Source organism: Macrobrachium rosenbergii, chromosome 5 (assembly GCF_040412425.1).
Source record: "Macrobrachium rosenbergii isolate ZJJX-2024 chromosome 5, ASM4041242v1, whole genome shotgun sequence".
In the NCBI taxonomy this organism is placed as follows: Eukaryota; Metazoa; Arthropoda; class Malacostraca; order Decapoda; family Palaemonidae; genus Macrobrachium; species Macrobrachium rosenbergii.
Genome location: NC_089745.1, coordinates 30740490 through 30758257, shown reverse-complemented (window position 1 = coordinate 30758257; position 17768 = coordinate 30740490). Strand labels below are relative to the sequence as shown.

Sequence of the window (17768 nt, the reverse complement as noted above, 5' to 3'; positions counted from 1 at the left end):
ATCCCACCGAGGTCGAAGAACTTATCAATTATAGTTATTCTTTGGTGTGAAGGGTGTGTGTATATATGTATGTGTGTATATATACAGTATATATATATGTTACAGGGAATATGTGTAATCAGGGATTACGCGTAATCACTAGGGAATATGTGTAATGACCAATGCCCTTGGGAACATTTGATCCCCGAGGGCTAGTACTAAACACGGCAAAACAGTGATTTATCTAGTTTTGCCGTGTTTAGTACAAGCCTGGGAGGTCAAATGTGTTTTTGTCGTGTATAGTACTAGCCCCTGGGTGATCAAATGTCCCTAAGTGGATTTGATCCCCAGGGGCTAGTACTATACGGCAAAAACACATTTGACCTCCCAGGGCTTAGACTAAACACGGCAAAACTGGGTAGATAAATCACTGTTTTGCCGTGTTTAGTACTAGCCCTCGGGGATCAAATGTTCCCAAGGAATTGGTCATTACACATATTCCCTAGTGATTACGTAATCCCTGATCACACGTATTCCCTGTAACATATATATGTGTGTGTGTGTGTGTGTGTGTGTGATATATGTGATATACTGTATATAATATATATATATATATATATATATATATATATATATATATATATATATATATATATATATATATATAATATATATATATATATGTATATATATATATATATATATATCTTCTTCTTCTTCTTCTTTTTTATATATATATATATATATATATATATATATATATATATATATATATATATATATATATATATATATATATATATATATATATATATATGTGAAGTAAAATATGATATGTTAGGTGATGTTACCATAGCAAAGCAGAGTTTTTTTGAAGCCAAGGATTATTTTCAATACAGTAATTCCTAGTAATATCGTTAACCAACTGGTATATTTTCTTATACTAAAAAATATTTATTTACCAGAGCGTTTGGTTTGGCAGCCAGCTTCGTGTAATTCAGCATAATCCTGCTGTGTTATAACTTGCTGAATGAATATCCGTAGGGTAATGTGTAAAAATAGAGTGGATTTGGTCGTAGTTTTTGAAGTACATCGATCGAACTTAGCATTAAGGATTACTTTCTCTTTCTCCTTCCTTCCATTACACACACACACAAATATATATATATATATATATATATATATATATATATATATATATATATATATATATATATATATATATATATATATAGATAGATAGATAGATAGATATATATATATATATATACATATATGTATATATTATATGTGATATATATGTATACACACACACACACACACACACACACACACATATATATATATATATATATATATATATATATATATATATGTGTGTGTGTGTGTGTGTGTGTGTGTGTGTGTGTGTGTGTGTGTGTGTGTGTGTGTGTGTGTGTGTGTGTGTGTGTATCAATATATTCATTCAGTAAGTTATAACACAGCAGGATTATACCGAATTACATGAAACTGGCTGCCAAACCAAACTCTCTGGAAAATAAATATTTCTTAATATAAGAAAGTATACCAGCTTATTAACGATATTACTAGAAATTACTGTATTAAAAATAACCACTGGCTTCAAAAAAAACTCTCTCAGCGTTGCTATGGTAACATCACCTAACATACAATATTTTACTTCAAGAGCTTCCCCTTTAAATATCATTTTCGCTTCACTGGCACGAGAATCACAGATCCTCCTTTTGTCATGGGCATAGTATTCCCTTTGCTGAAAAGCACTGTCTTTCTTTTGTTATATGATTACATCTACAAGGCTGGTTAAACAAAGGGAACAACTTTACGTAGTTGTAATGATTTGCTTTTATAAGCATCAAGCTTACAAAAAGTTCATCAGATGCCATTAGCTTTCAACAGTAGCAAGTTTATAACGTTCGCCAGAAGCCAATTTTTTTCAAAAGGCTTACGAACAAAATTTATTAGCTTTCATATGTTGCAAGCTTTCTGTTATTTGCTTTTAAAGCCAACAAGTTTACAAAAGGATTTTAGAAGCCATTCGCTTTGGAAAGCAAGTATTCAACAAAGTTCAGTAATGGCATTTGCTTTCGAAAGAACCAAGACGACTATACTATCAGCTGTCGTTTGCTTTTAAAATCAGCACACAAGGTAATCAGCAGTCATTCATTTTCAAAACCAGAAAGCCTTGAAATTTGCAAAGATCATCAGCTGTCATTAATTAAATACACGGCAAACTTACAAAGGCCATCAGCTGTAACTTGATTTCATAAACAGGAAACCTGCAAATAATGCTCATTGTTTGTCCTTTACTTTTACAACGTGAAACCGCGAAAACAAAAATTATCTGTCATTTAGCTTTCAGAAACGGGCAACTCATAAACAAAGTTCATCAACTGTCACATGTTATCACACACAGAAAGCTTACAAATAAAGTTCATTAGCTGTCAAATGCTGAAAACGTCAACAAGCTTCCAACAGGTTCAAAAGCAGTTATTTTCCTTAAAACGCGGCAAGTTTACAGTTTACAAGCAAAGTTTAACACTGGCATTTTCTTAAAAGATGGCAAGCAAGCTTATAAGCATAGCACATCATCTGCCATTTATAATAAAAAACGGCAAGCCTACAACGTTCATGATAGGCCGTTTGCTGTCAAAGGCGGCAAGCTAAGCTCATCACCGGCATAATAAATCAAGTACCACAGTGGTCAGCAGTTTCGCGCAATACCATCTTCATGCAACCACCTAACTACTACAGTGTGTGTGCGATGACCAATATTGTCTACTGGCAGGCACATGTCAGTCCAAAACTTGGACCCCGACTAAGTGTATTCAAATTCCATTGTCTGATGACTCTTATTTATGCTGACGGAGCAATGATCACCCGTTTCTCAGAGAGAGAGAGAGAGAGAGAGAGAGAGAGAGAGAGAGAGAGAGAGAGAGAGAGAGAGAGATAAGGATCCTTAAATGGTGTAAGCATTAGATGGAAAGGAAGACGACAAGATGGGATGCGTGAATCATCGACACTCAGCATAATCATAAAACGAAGTTTGACAAAAACAATTAAAAGTTAAATATCACGATACAGACGATAGACCGAGATGTGCGCACACGCAAATACTATGTGAAAATCAATGCAGAAAATGTAAACAAATAAACCTTTCATGAATCAAAAGATGTCTGCAATTAGGCCTTGACCTTCAACGGAAGGAAAAAGGACAGGAGCAGGGGTAGGGGTGAGAGCCCACCGGCAGAAGACTCAGCAGAGGGAGAGACCATAGCGTGAGTACCAGGCAAATCTGTGTCATGCACGTGATCTTTCCTAACAACCCAAACGATCTAGGACAATACTATGTCTGGGAACGGCTGATGAGAGAGGAATGCAGTAAAAGTAATAACAGAGGAGAAAAGAACATGCAACACTACCACACAGAATTGGAGAGATATATACAGAAGTGTATTTGAAAAGAACAGAGAGAGAGAGAGAGAGAGAGAGAGAGAGAGAGAGAGAGAGAGAGAGAGAGAGAGAGAGAGAGAGAGAGAGAGAGAGAGTTTAAATAACTGCATTGGTAAGAGCACGAAACAGAAAAGAGAAAAAGAGCGAGAGAGGCTTTCTGGAGAACGGTATTCTGAAAGCGCACGAAACATGGAAGAGAGCAAACCGTATCCGAAAAGAGCGCAAATTATGAGAGAAATGAGAGAGAGAGAATGTTTACATAACTGATTCAAACAGCGCATGAAACATGGAAGGGAGAGAGAGAGAGAGAGAGAGAGAGAGAGAGAGAGAGAGAGAGAGAGAGAGAGAGAGAGAGAGAGAGAGAGAGAGAGCTTTATATACCCAACTAAACTCAAAAGAGCATAAAACATAGAAGAGAGAGAGAGAGTTTATATACCCAACTAGACTCAAAAGAGAGCATAAAACATGGAAGAGAGAGAGAGAGAGAGAGAGAGAGAGAGAGAGAGAGAGAGAGAGAGAGAGAGAGAGAGAGAGTTTATATACCCAAATAGACTAAAAAGAGCATAAAACATGTAAGAAAGAGAGAGAGAGAGAGAGAGAGAGAGAGAGAGAGAGAGAGAGAGAGAGAACATTTACATAACTGTATTCGAAAAGGACATAAACATGGATAAGAGAGGGAGAAAGAATGTCTAGAGAACTGTATTCGAAAAGCATGAAACGAGAGAGAGAGAGAGAGAGAGAGAGAATGCTTACATAACTGTAATCGAAAAGAATATAATCACAGAAAAGTGAATGAGAAAGAATGGCTAGAGAACTATATTCGAAATGAACATGGAAGAGAGAGAGAGAGAGAGAGAGAGAGAGAGAGAGAGAGAGAGAGAGAGAGAGAGAGAGAGAGAGAGACTAATTCGAAAAAAGAATAGATCATTTTAGAGAGAGGATATATTTAGAGAACTGTGTTCAAAACGAGCATTTACCTTATATTACACCTTTCAGACTACTCAATCCTCACTTTCTAAAAAAAAAAAAAAATACCCAAGCCTCACTTTCTAAAAGAAAAAAACTTAACCCTCACTTTCTAAGCACGAAAAATATTGACTCTTTAAGACAGCAGTCACTCATCGTTTTCAAGTTAACAGATGAAAATCAAAGCTTGACTCAATCATTAAAAATAGGCCATAATTTACGGGGCAGTAACGATGAGAGAGAGAGAGAGAGAGAGAGAGAGAGAGAGAGAGAGAGAGAGAGAGAGAGAGAGAGAGAGAGAGAGAGAAACTGTAATTCCCAGCAATCATGTTAGCTGACTAAACAACAAGCATTTAATATGTTCATATATAACTGTTCCTGAAAATTAATGTGATTAATGCAAACATGTTTGCAGAATCACGCCAAATCCTCTACAATATTGATAACATCAAAAATAACAGACCTTTCTCGCATGGTCACAGAAGTGATTACTAACAATGTAAGTTTAATCATATGGCTACAACGGCAGATTACATAAACCAATCAATACTCACAGATACAATTCTGTGCAGCCCAATTTCCAATACCCACACCCGATAAGTTTACAAAGCAAACTCTTGACAGCATGCTTAAGCGTCACCTGAACCGCGTCGTCTGAGACACCGTTTTTCCGTCCCCACCCTGTGTCATGGGTAGATCAAATCTCTACAGTAAGTTGGAGTTCTCTGGGCATCCTATTATGAATTACCTTAACACTGGTAACCCCTAGGGGTGACCTGGAACATGGTTGCTAGCCATACCCTACCTAACAACCACCAGCCACTAGCGGACTAATTACAGTACTTGCTTTCCCTCTAAACCTCTTGGTTGTCCTTTAATCAGTACACAGAAGCATGGAATGCATAATAAGCCCCTGGCAACTAATGGACAAAATACGGACATGCCTACTGAAATGTGGCCACTATTGGTTTAAACAGATTGATCAAATCCTGGCTAGCTCCTCTCCAAGAGCGTAAAAAGATTATTTCTATGGCACGACAGATATATAACTTGGTTCTAACAGCAAACATTGGTGACAAATGGAATAAATACGGCCGAATCTACTACTTAGAAATAATTTTGTAGAGGCTACAGCAAACACAAGGTATTGTCAAACTAAAGGGCGAAAGCAAATACGGTAAATTTTTATCTACCCCCTCCTCTTCTGATTGAGCCGTCTAGTTCAGGAGACAGTGGATACAGTTACACCTCTAGAATGTCTCTAGTCCACATTCCATGGGTGGACTGCAAGGGGAAAGGATTGCCTATGCAGAATTCCACCAATTCTTAATTCACAGTTCTTGCCACAGCCTGCCCGTGACAGACAACCCTTCTCTTTCCTCAGCACACCAGAGGGAAACACAAGTAAAGGCGTCCTGGGACGAGCTCGATTCCCCTCTTCACAATACCAGAGCTTGATGTGGGCGAAAGCCAAAGAAGGTCAAACATGCCAGGGAGATTTGGCTTTGCCATCTACCCATAAGCATTTGTAATAAACTGTCCAACACCAAAGGTGGACCTGCTCAAAAAAGCATTCAAGTTGCTGAGGCCTCCAAAACCTCGCAACACTTCACTGAAGCCTTCCGCGAGACTAAGGGCTACCATGTATAGATTTCCTTATTTACGACAGTATTTTTGTACTATGTACTTCAATGTTTAGCTGCATTTAATTTCTCATTTTTGCTAGTTACCTTCTTTTGGGTGTTCTCATACATACACCATTATTTTTAACTATATATGCAATCCGTATATTTCATTTCTCTGTTTTTAAGGTTTATATAGATTTGTCTCTCGTGTCTGAGTACCATTTCAGCAATGAGAAAACACAGCTTAGTAGAGGAGTGGAAGAGTCACACATTTCATTATCAAAACAATGGTGATTTCTCTTTGTAATTTCCTCATGGCTCTGTGACTCAAAACTATATGAGCATCACTAACAGTATTAATCTAAGTCACGCATTTTAATATTAGTTTTCCATACACCAGATATACAACAAATCAAAACATGTATATGCAACATTTGTAAAACAAATGCTGCATATACCTGTAATCCATTATCTTTGTCTTTGTTGGGGGAGGAGCCCTGTGTGGCCCACACTCCGCTGCCACACCTGAATTTAGCCAGCATGGTTGGCAGGCAATGACAGACCACCTCTCTACCAAGTACCTGAAGCACTGGTCTGAGATACCACTTTTCCTTCCACACACTGTATCACAAACGAATCATATCTCGACAATACGTCAGAGTACTACCATCTACGACTTTCCGTAACAATTTCCTTGCGTGACAGTTGCAGGGGTTTAAAGTGAACAAACAACATTTATTTAACTTCACCGACTCCAAATGATATCAACCTGAAGATTACAATTCCTATGCCATGGGGCATTATGCTTCACTAATTTCGACATATATAACCTAGGTAATTTCTCTTATTTTAGAATACTCAAACTAATATGAAAGCGGCAAAAAATCTATCAACTGTATTCCTTATCTTATCGAAAACGAACCAATTTCTTTGTACCCTTTCACAAAAAAAAAGAATAAATAACATATATGTCAGCGACTGCAGAATTTATGAATGACCTTTGGAAACAAGTCTCAAATTCGCCGATGTAATCGAACGCTATCGTTACTTCTACACCAGAAAGTTACACACGGAGTACGTACTATAAGGAAGGAAAAACCGAGTTTTCATGTAATCTATATTTTCTTTATAGCTTAAGTGATGCAAGTACTAAACGAGAGAGAGAGAGAGAGAGAGAGAGAGAGAGAGAGAGAGAGAGAGAGAGAGAGAGAGTATTACTGGATCATCAACGTCATTCGCATCCAGTTTACGATATGTATCGAACTGTCGTTGTTAACGTAAACACTCATATTTTCCTTATTGTATGAATCTCAGACTTGAACTTTAGACTTGAACTTTGAACTGTTCGGAGGTTTCGCTTCCTTCCTTCCATATCCAACCATGAACGGACATAACTAACTGCCAAGTGTGAAATTTTCCTTAAAAATCATTGTATAAATTAAATAAAATCAGTTATTTACACAGTTGACGTTACTTAATGTTAACAGTTTTCTTTCGATATTACACTTTCCTGCACATGAAATGAGGGTCCTGAATTGTGAATTTACTGAAAGAATACTACAGGCACTGATGAAATTTTCGTTAATGAGGTTTGTTTCGAGCAAATGTGACTCGGTATGCTGCGAAACTCAATAGGCAAAATATTTTCCTTTTATGATACGAAATTACAAATTACTTGTAAATGGTTATATTATTTCATGCAAAAGAAATCTGTCTTGAAAATATAATCTTAGTTTCGTATTGCACGGAACAGCAAAAACGTCAATTCAACTTACGCAATTTAGATTACAATCTTTAAAAGGGTTAGGAATGACTGAGATTCTTCTTTAGATTAGCCACAGATTTATCCTATATCCTAAACCATTTCTTGTTTTTATAGCTGGGGTATAGGAATGTAGTGAAATAACTGCGTTTTTTCTTTTTCTACTCATTATTCTTCACGCAAATTGTTGGGAGCGATAAATCTAAAATGTCCGCTTGAAACAATAAATGTTTGTCTTACATGGGTCTTTCACTGATGCTCCATACTGAGTTGAGTATTACAGCTCTCTCTCTCTCTCTCTCTCTCTCTCTCTCTCTCTCTCTCTCTCTCTCTCTCTCTCATTCAAAGAAATGTTCTATAGACATACGGCACAAGTTTCTCTGTTCCAGGAACTACAAAATCTAACAACTTGAACACATTCTTGAAGTTGAAGCCATCTGTTCAAAAACCGTCACGATCGAAAAGAAATAGTTATTCTAGAAAATTAAAACTATAAAAAAAAAAAATTCCCAGCTAATAAACATAGTGAAGTGAGCGATACTGAAGGATCCAGAATAACGATAAGAATCATAAGACAGCTGAAATGGTAGTCTTTTTATATATCTCTCAGATTTAAGAGGAGGGCTTCAGCAAAATTGTCGAAATTAAAGCCAAAACATTCTTAGACAGAATATTCAAGCAACTCCCCATTCAAAATTTCATATTGGGGATATCATAATTATGGAAGAATGATTTACATGCGGTTCCTGAGGCTTCCTCACTTTTTCTTTTTTATTCGCCTCTATTTTATATCCCTTCATTATCAAAATCTTTCTGCACAACTCATTTAAGTAAGAAACGACACGATGTTCAAATGAATACAAAACCGTACCCCCATCGTACTGTACCATCTAATTTAAATACAAGATGACTGTTACCAACAAAAAAGAAAATCTCATGAAGTTTTAACTATAAGCCTTCGAATGTCAAAGTATTGACCATCATATTTTCAAAAAATTACATAGTTGCCTAAATTTTGAGAAGGGAATATTTTACTGCATTAAGTTTTATTTATCGCGAAAGATAATCAGTAATAGGCAGAAATAAAAATTTGTAAGTAAATTTCGAATCAGAGAATATTTTATTTTCCATCTTGAAGGAAAACACTGACGAAACAGTGCTCCGGTCCAATGAAATTTATAATTATTCCACTTACCTGATCGAAGGAGGAATCGAAGTGCCTTCCTCAAACTTCTAACTCTGCAAAATAAAAATAAAAATATTAATAAATCATTTAGAAGCCATCTGAATTGTATAAAACAACGCGTTCCGTAATGAACAAGTAATCATAATTGGTGAATTTACATAAGTGTGCTTCGTAAACACTATGTTTAGTAACACAGCTATTTTATATGCAATTGCATGGACAATAAATAACTGTGTACAATTATAAAAACAGTAGTCTATCGAAATTATAACTTAAAACTTAAAATCGACAGTATATACGATTAGAATACAATTTAGTTTTGGCGTAGTCTGGATTGATTAATAGTCCATTTCTTTATAAAAAAAAAATAAACTCTCAGATTTAGTTTTAACTTAGAAGAAAGTACAAGAAACTGAAAATTTATAATGGATAAAGGCATTCCAAAACGCTGATGATTAGAAAATGAGAATTCCAATATAGCGGATGAAGCGTCCATTGCAGTCCCCCTTTCATACATTAACGTTTTCTTCATCCGCTGTCACATTTTAAAGAAAATGAATCATTATTGGTAAACTTAATTAAATTTGACCATTGGTGAAAAATATTTTTTTACTGTGATTTTAAAAGTGATTTAGTCTATAAAAAGAGTATCACGCGAGAACTCACAATTGCTTAAAATCCCAGCAAAACCTCATAATAATTATATGAAATGTAACCATGCAAAAAAATTTATATATTAAGAGAGCGTTTGCCATGACCACTGTAGCAGTTCTGGTTCTACATTTCTTACCTTTTCATTAAGCATAAGGCTTTAAAATATTCTGGAACTGCAGATATTACTTGTACCTAGCCTACAACAAAATCGGAACTTCAGGAAAAATGTTAAACCCTGGAACTAAACCATCAAAATTTTCATGGGATTATGACTGGCCAACAGGCAACAGCAACAAAATATGAGATCAAATACTGTATATCCTATATATTTCCGGTAGGAGACAAAGAGAATTAAGAGACGTTTTATAAATTATTTACACCTGCAAAATTGTAATCATGCCTATAAAAACTTTTGTGTCGGACACAGTAACAGTGACAGGTGTAAAAGCAAGCTTCCAAAAATATTAGAACGACAAGGACCAATATCGAGATTGTTATTCTTATTGAAACTATTACCCCCAACAACCATATAACCATCTTTCAAAATTCCTAATTATACCAGATATTCAATGAGGAAGTCTGATTGTGAAGAAGCTGTAGTATTAATGATAGCAGCCCGCGTTAATGAAATAAAACATTAAAAAATATATGTTAATAATAATAAACTCGCGAGGCAATAGCCGCGCAAGAACAGGTAAAAATACAAAAATAAAAGATAAAATACTAATGAATTCAATGGAATCACACGCAGCAGGACATGTATATGCATCTGTCACCGAACTTCAATAGAGATACAGTAAATGACACTTTAGACATTACAATAATAAAAATAATAATATTAATACAATAATAAAGGCGACAATGTCGATAAAAAGATTATAATAATGAAAAATGCTTTATTGCTTAAGATTTTTTTGATTAGCGGGTTACAAATTTGACCTAGTCTAAAGTGTTTGTTAGACGCCTAAGAATACCATTATGCAGAGCATTAAGATGTCTCTTGGTTTCTTGGGAATAATTTGTCCATAAGAAGCCATAATAAACTCTATATGAATGCAAACAGAGCAGCAGGAGTTTGATTTTCCGATGACAAAAGGCAAAAAATCCTAGTTAATGTGTTGCCAGTCACACAAATGATTTTGTCTATTCGACGTCAGCCATGTCTCTCAGATTGGCCGTGATAATGTGCCCCATATAAGGGAATTTAACTGCAAATTGCAGGTGGTGGTTCCCGAGGAATATTCGTGACTATTCAGCGTATCTAAGTGACGCGGGATACCATGGCATGCACTGGGTCTGGGTTTCATAGCAAAGTATGCCAAATTCGTCTGTGTATTTGAAACAAGTACTGATTAGCTACTGGAGACCCAGCACTACGGAGACTGTAGATTGTTATTCCAAAGATAGCGCATCCTATTAGAAGAGAGTTTCGATTAGCGTTAAGCGCGTCTGTATATGTATTAAAGAAAAAAAAGGGGGGGTTAGGTAACCTAAGTTGTGTGGTAACGTTACTCCACTTCACAGAGAATTTTTGCGTGGAGAACCAGTAATATAATATGCCAATTAACAGTAAGTGTCCCTCTTTTATGAAGCTTAAAAGAGAGTTTCAGATGCTTTACTCTGTTAAATACATTTCTCACACCTACAAAACTTCAGAAACAGAGGCTAATAAGCATAGTTCAGTTATTCTTGTCAAATGAGTGGTTAGCTTTAAATATAAATGATGTCTGATGTGTGTAGAAAGGGCAGGACGCACAATAGAACAGACTCGAATATCATGTTACTTGGTGTGATACGATCAGCTAAATGAAACCGCATGTTATCAGTGAGAGGGTCATCTGCTTCCCTTCGGAAGTCTGCATCATTTACGCATTCAGGATAGAGCTAAAATGCAGGCCTGGGTCCAAGTACAAGTACTTGTACTTGGATTAAGTACAAAATTTTGACTAACAATACTTGTACTTCAGATTTTTAAAATTAATTTGAAAAATCAAATATTTTTAAGTATTTTTCAGATACAGTACAGTAATAATTATACAGGTACATTAGCATAAATAATTTAATAACTATAACTACTTTTACAGTGACTATGCAGGATATAATAAAATATTTTACTTAAATTAGTGTAAAAAGTATTATGTAAGTATTAAATAATTATAGTAATAATATTAAGTTTACATCATTTATAAATACTAATGAACGGCAATAGTACTAGACTATTTGGCAACTCTGTAAGAGGTGCAAAAGAAACGAGCAGGTAAAAGTTACTGCTGCTTTATTATTTGTTGTTGTTTTAGATTTAGCTGGCCTTGTGCCAGCACGGGCTCTTGCTTCTTGAGCAGCCCGTATGCTTTATTACAGATTCAGGCAGTTTATATAGCGGCCGACTGGCGCCGAACCGCGGAAGACAATGACATTGAGCGTGACCTGAGGTCAAAAGCAATTAACAATAATATTCCGCGAACAAGTACAATTTACAATACAAAAACGTATAGCTTCAATATGGATACAGTCTTGATGCCTGCGAATAAAGAAACATATGATACATGATTTATGACAGTTGAACAAATACATATAAAATTAAAATGGTAGAAAATGCGTGACCTGGCACGTTAGGCGTGACGAATTGAGTATGAAGAAAGCGGGAAGTCACCAAAGAAAACTTGCTCAGCGGAGACTTAATTAATGACGCCTTCGAAGCACTCCGCTGACGTCGATGTGGTGACTTTACAACTCTCGTGCCGTAGGTGTCTGGTATCTCTAGCTGAACACAACCACCCACAGTGGGTAAGAGAGTTTTTTTTAACAAAAGTTGTGACATTTTTGTGTCACCATCTCTAAGAATATAAATTGGCTCGATATTCTGCTGTACGTGTAAAAATTCTTACTTTCATACTGAACACCATCAGTGTCTTGACCTCCATTTTGTATTAAGGTTTTTGTCATACCTGCTGGTGTGGCTGTCTGTATTTTGGCCAATAAATACAAATTTTTCAGAACATGGCTCAAGAAATTGTTTCTAGACAATTTTAAGGACATATGTAGATTTTTTTTTTTTTTTATTAAAACAAGGCAAATAAATGTGACAACTGACCTAACCTGTTCAATAACAAACTGCAAACTTCAACCACCCCAACTGATAGTTTTAGAGCAACCAATTTTATATGCCATTCCCTTATTCTCTGTATTATGAACACGTTTATATATGAGCATTTAATAGGAAATTGTCAGAATGAATAAAAAAAAAATCGGAAGATCTTTTCCTTCAAAAATGTTGAAATTTCACAAAATCGAGGAAGATTTCAGAATGAATACACATAAAAGCCGTGGAAGGACAGGATACGTGATTCACTTCAAAGTGGAAGTATTCACCGTGGAAAGAAAACATCAAGAAATGGACAACAGCTTCTCCGTAAGAGTACTAGCTGGCTTTGTGAAGCAGCCCCCTACAGAGAATTACCTTGCCCTGCGTTCCTGAAGGACGTCAGGCGAAAAAATGTGGTTGAAGCCAAAGTTAATCTCAAAACACTAAAGGAAAACCCAAAGGTTGAAAATACTGCTTTGCAAGCGCAGCTTCAGGGAGAAGGAGTGCAAATATCACGCTGACAATTCGAGATCGGCCAGCATCCTGAACTCAGCAGACAGTTGGATAGACAGATACGGTCAATAGTCCCGATAGCTTTTGTTGGTAAGGTTTACACACAAATATAATTCAGTGAGTTTAGTGTTAAAAAATATTATACGGTCAATTATGATGATGACGTACATTAACCCATGGTACCTCATCAGTCAGTTGGGTATAACAGTCATTAATTACCCATGAATATGACTGGCTGTGACATCGCTAACATCACAAGACAGGTTTCTTGCTAATGGCCAGTGTGTTTATATAGCCACAAATTCGTCTCTACCCACAATGCCTTTGAGATTTCACTGTATTAATATGTAGTTCGATGTACTGGTCTATTAACGCTATCTCAAAATATATTAAACTTCATGGCCTTCAGTTAAATCAGTTTTGTTTGTTTGTCTCTAGCAATATTCTGTAAGAAATATAGTTCAACCAACTGCCACCAAGGAAAATGCGAGTCTTGCTTTAAGTCAATCAACACACAACAGAAAAATAAAACGTATACATATATATATATATATATATATATATATATATATATATATATATATATATATATATATATATATATGTAATTGTAATAGCCACAATGCCCTCTTACCTTCTCGAATTCTTCGCGCTTTTTTGGATATGCTTGTCACTACAAAGCCATAAGATCCAAGTGGAAGAAATTGAAGTGGCTGTAATGTCCGGTGGCGGGAAACGAATCCGTGTCACCATAATCACAAGGAGGTCACGTTGCCGACCTGAACACGAGAAGGATAAAAGTCTATTACTTCTCGTACATACATATACCTGTCGTTTTCAGATATATTTATTAGAGCTGGAATAGACCCATCCTCACCATCGTAGCCAAGTGGGCAATCGTTTTTATTACTTTTTAGGCTGAAATATATATGTAGAATCTACTGGTCACTTTTACCATGTAGCCTAACTGTAATAGGGCATTGTGGCTATTACAATTACATATGTATCTTAATAGGGCACTGTGGCTATTACAATTATATATGTATATCTGGTAAAAGTGACCAGTAGATTCTACATATACATTTCAGCCTAAAAAGTAATAAAAACGATTGCCCACTTGGCTACGATGGTGAGGATGGGTCTATTCCAGCTTTAATAAATATATCTGAAAACGACAGGTATATGTATGTACGAGAAGTAATAGACTTTATCCTTCTAATGTTCAGGTCGGCAACGTGACCTCCTTGTGATTATGGTGACACGGGTTCGTTTCCCGCAATCGGACATCACAGCCACTTCAATTTCTTCCATTTGGATCTTACGGCTTTGTAGTGACAAGCATATCCGAAAAAGCGCGAAGAATTCGAGAAGTTAAGAGGGCATTGTGGCTATTACAATTGCATATGCATATGGTAAAAGTGACCAGTAGATTCTACGCACACACACACCTATATATATATATATGTGTGTGTGTGTGTGTGTAGATTTTCCATTCAGAGAGGGTGGCTCGCCAGAGGATAATAACCTTGTGGTGTTCAGTAAGTTCCTTGGCATGAGGTTGCTTGTCGACTTACCACCATGATATATATAATATAATTCATTGTTTAAGTCTACAAAGACATAACTGAATTGTCAGGAAATGGACCAAAGCTGTTTCCTCTACGGAAAAATAAAGATATAATTTATCCTTAATCCAAAAGTGACAAGTAACGACTGAAAAGTCTGTCACATATGTGAAAAAAAATACTACTGAATTACAGACAGCAAGTTCAGCAAAGGCTCAGAAAATCAGTGACATATTCTATACCATCCATCATCTGAGGAAAATTGAGTCTGAAACCTCTGAGACTATTCAATATTGTACTTGGAATCATGACTTTCTCCTTATATTAATGTTTAGTATCAACCACGCACTAGTAAATTTTGTAGTTATATCTAAAAAAAATTTTTAGGCAAAAACGCTTCCCCGATCAAACCAGATGAAAGCTGGTTTATTTGCGTAATGTGCTTCATAGTATACAGAGCAAATCTACAAAACCAATAAAGAGATAATTAGGATTTCAACTTTCTACCTCAATCAGTCTACAAAGTGTGAGTAGAGAAGTACGAATGGGCACGTGGAAGGACAGTTTATTCCTGCTGTTCTTTGAGAGTCAATCATTCTCTAATCTCCCCACCCACACCCTCACCCGCAAAAAAAAAGAAAGAGAGAGACACACACACACTAGAATATTCTAATTCTCACATGGCAATTTATTCACAGCAAATTTTACTGCCACCACTGTCGCCAGGAGCAACTGACCACCTACCTTAGTTAAAAGTGTTTATCCAGCTGTCGTTATAATACCTAATTTTCAAATGTCAAGAGTATCATTCAAGTATACATTTGTTCGTATCTTAAATCAGCGTACGGCTCAAATCGTATTCACACAAACATTGCTGGTCTATGTATGCGTAACTTAAAAAAGCAAAATACAATTAAAACAATATCATAAATGAATATATACCTACTTCAAATTTGGTGCTATATATGCGTAACTCAAGAAAAGCAAATTATATTATTGCCAGTATCGCTAACTTCAAGTGAGCATTTTCGACACGCATGCACAAGAAACCTTTAACATTCAAGCACACAACCTTGCGGGAAATGGAGGAGGGGGGTGATCAATTCCAGACTATTTTGAGAAAAACAATATTGGCAAAACAATGTTCTTCCCATTTGGCATCCCTGAATTATGATGATGGCACCGCTAACGATTACTTCTCTTGAAAAGGAGACGTGGCAGAGATAAAGTGTTCTTGCGCCGTGCGAAATGCCTGCGTAACTTTCCGTATTGCACCAGCATCAGTCAAAATATTGGCTCCTTGGTTCAGAGTTGGGCGACAAGATGCCAAATGAAGCCAGAAACACGTGCTCGTGTGACAGCTCCTCGAGTTTCCCATTAAATGTCATAGTGTGCACCACATCCAGTGATCATAGCAACTCCAGATCGCCCCTTAACGTCGTAAGTTAGCGTTCTTGGATGTCTTACCTACTTTTATCAAAGGTAATGGAGTGCTGACAACTTAACAGAATTGTACTTCACTGGTAAACCGAGAGAAGGCATACATATCTCTCCTGTTGAAGATTAAAAAATAAAATGAAATACTGGAGCCAGCCTTATGGACAATACACCACATTCAATCAAGAATATTTGGATAGTGCGCGAAAAGTATGTAGGAAAATAACAGTAATAATAACAATGAATATAAGAAATTACATAAATCTGAAAATAGAATGCGCCGACCATACTTTGTTATTTTTATGACTTCGTAAACACCATATAGAGGCTCATCTTGTAAGACAACAGCCTCTGCAGATGTTAAGTGCAGACTTTCGCAAGATTTCGTGAAAACAACAACAGTTAAGGACCCTCAACGGGTCTACAAATTTTACTTACACAAAAATACATGAGAGAGAGAGAGAGAGAGAGAGAGAGAGAGAGAGAGAGAGAGAGAGAGAGAGAGAGAGAGAGAGAGAGAGAGAGAGAGAGAGAGAGAGAGTTTAGTAATTTGGCAAAACCCTAAATGCAAAACCATTAATGAATTTTTTTTTTTTACTTTTAGAATACTGTAATATATACTTGAAAATACATATACAAGAATAAAGAGTACTAGATGTCAATATACAAAATAGAAAGACTTTATTCCTTGAAACATTTGAGGTTAAAGAAAATTTTCAATGGTGGCAACTGTTGCATCCTGCCTGATCAATTATCTTACAAACATTCTCTGAGTGGGATCTATAACAAAGATCAATTTAATAATAATAATAATAATAATAATAATAATAATGTACCTCCTGGAAAGGTATATTAAAAATGAGACATCCATCGAAACGAATTTCGAAGTAGGCACTGTAGTTACCCTCTTACATAAGAAAAAGAAAACGAACGTGCTTCGTAGAGTCATTTAACCTGTGGAACTTATTTCAGGCCAAACTAAACAGTAAAGAAAGAAATTCTCGCATTACAATGTTAAAATTGTTTTCTTCATAGTAACTTTCAGTTATTACTGGTATCCGATATTCAACATTGCAGCTACAGTTGCTGTATGATGTTGTAACCTGGTTCTACAAGAGATTTTGCAAATGCGTGAGTGATTCAAGTTGAAATGGCACTACTCGCGTTCAAATTCATCTTTGCGGTTTCATAAGTGTCTTATCGCTCTCTTAACCTCATATCTTTCGTTCCCTTGTCTTTTGACGTTTAACTGAACGGCATTTTGTTTTTCTTCAAGAGATCTCCGTAGGAGAGAAAAAAATTCCAACTTTATTATCGCCTTCATTAACTTGACACTGTTCTTTGCAAAGGAATTTGTCCATTATCCGAAATCCTCCAGACAACAATAAAGAAAATTACAAATTCTCAAAATCCTTACACCTTTATTCACTAGAATGGAGGCCCTATAATTCCCCAGTCACCAAACATCTCTCTTTCATGGTTAACTGATTTGGAAGACCATATTTTCCTACACATTTCACAAGGTTCC

At 36.0% G+C, this 17768-nt stretch overlaps 1 protein-coding gene across 3 annotated transcripts in view; it reads right to left on the bottom strand.

Moving 5' to 3' along the window:
- Arms (Ankyrin repeat-rich membrane spanning) overlaps positions 1–17768 on the bottom strand; it is a 761760-nt gene that overhangs the window by 571575 nt on the left and 172417 nt on the right. For all 3 annotated transcript variants that reach the window (XM_067103940.1, XM_067103937.1, XM_067103936.1), the window contains one exon: positions 8996–9039. The gene's annotated coding sequence lies outside the window, so the exon portion shown is untranslated. The remainder of the gene's footprint in view (positions 1–8995; positions 9040–17768) is intronic.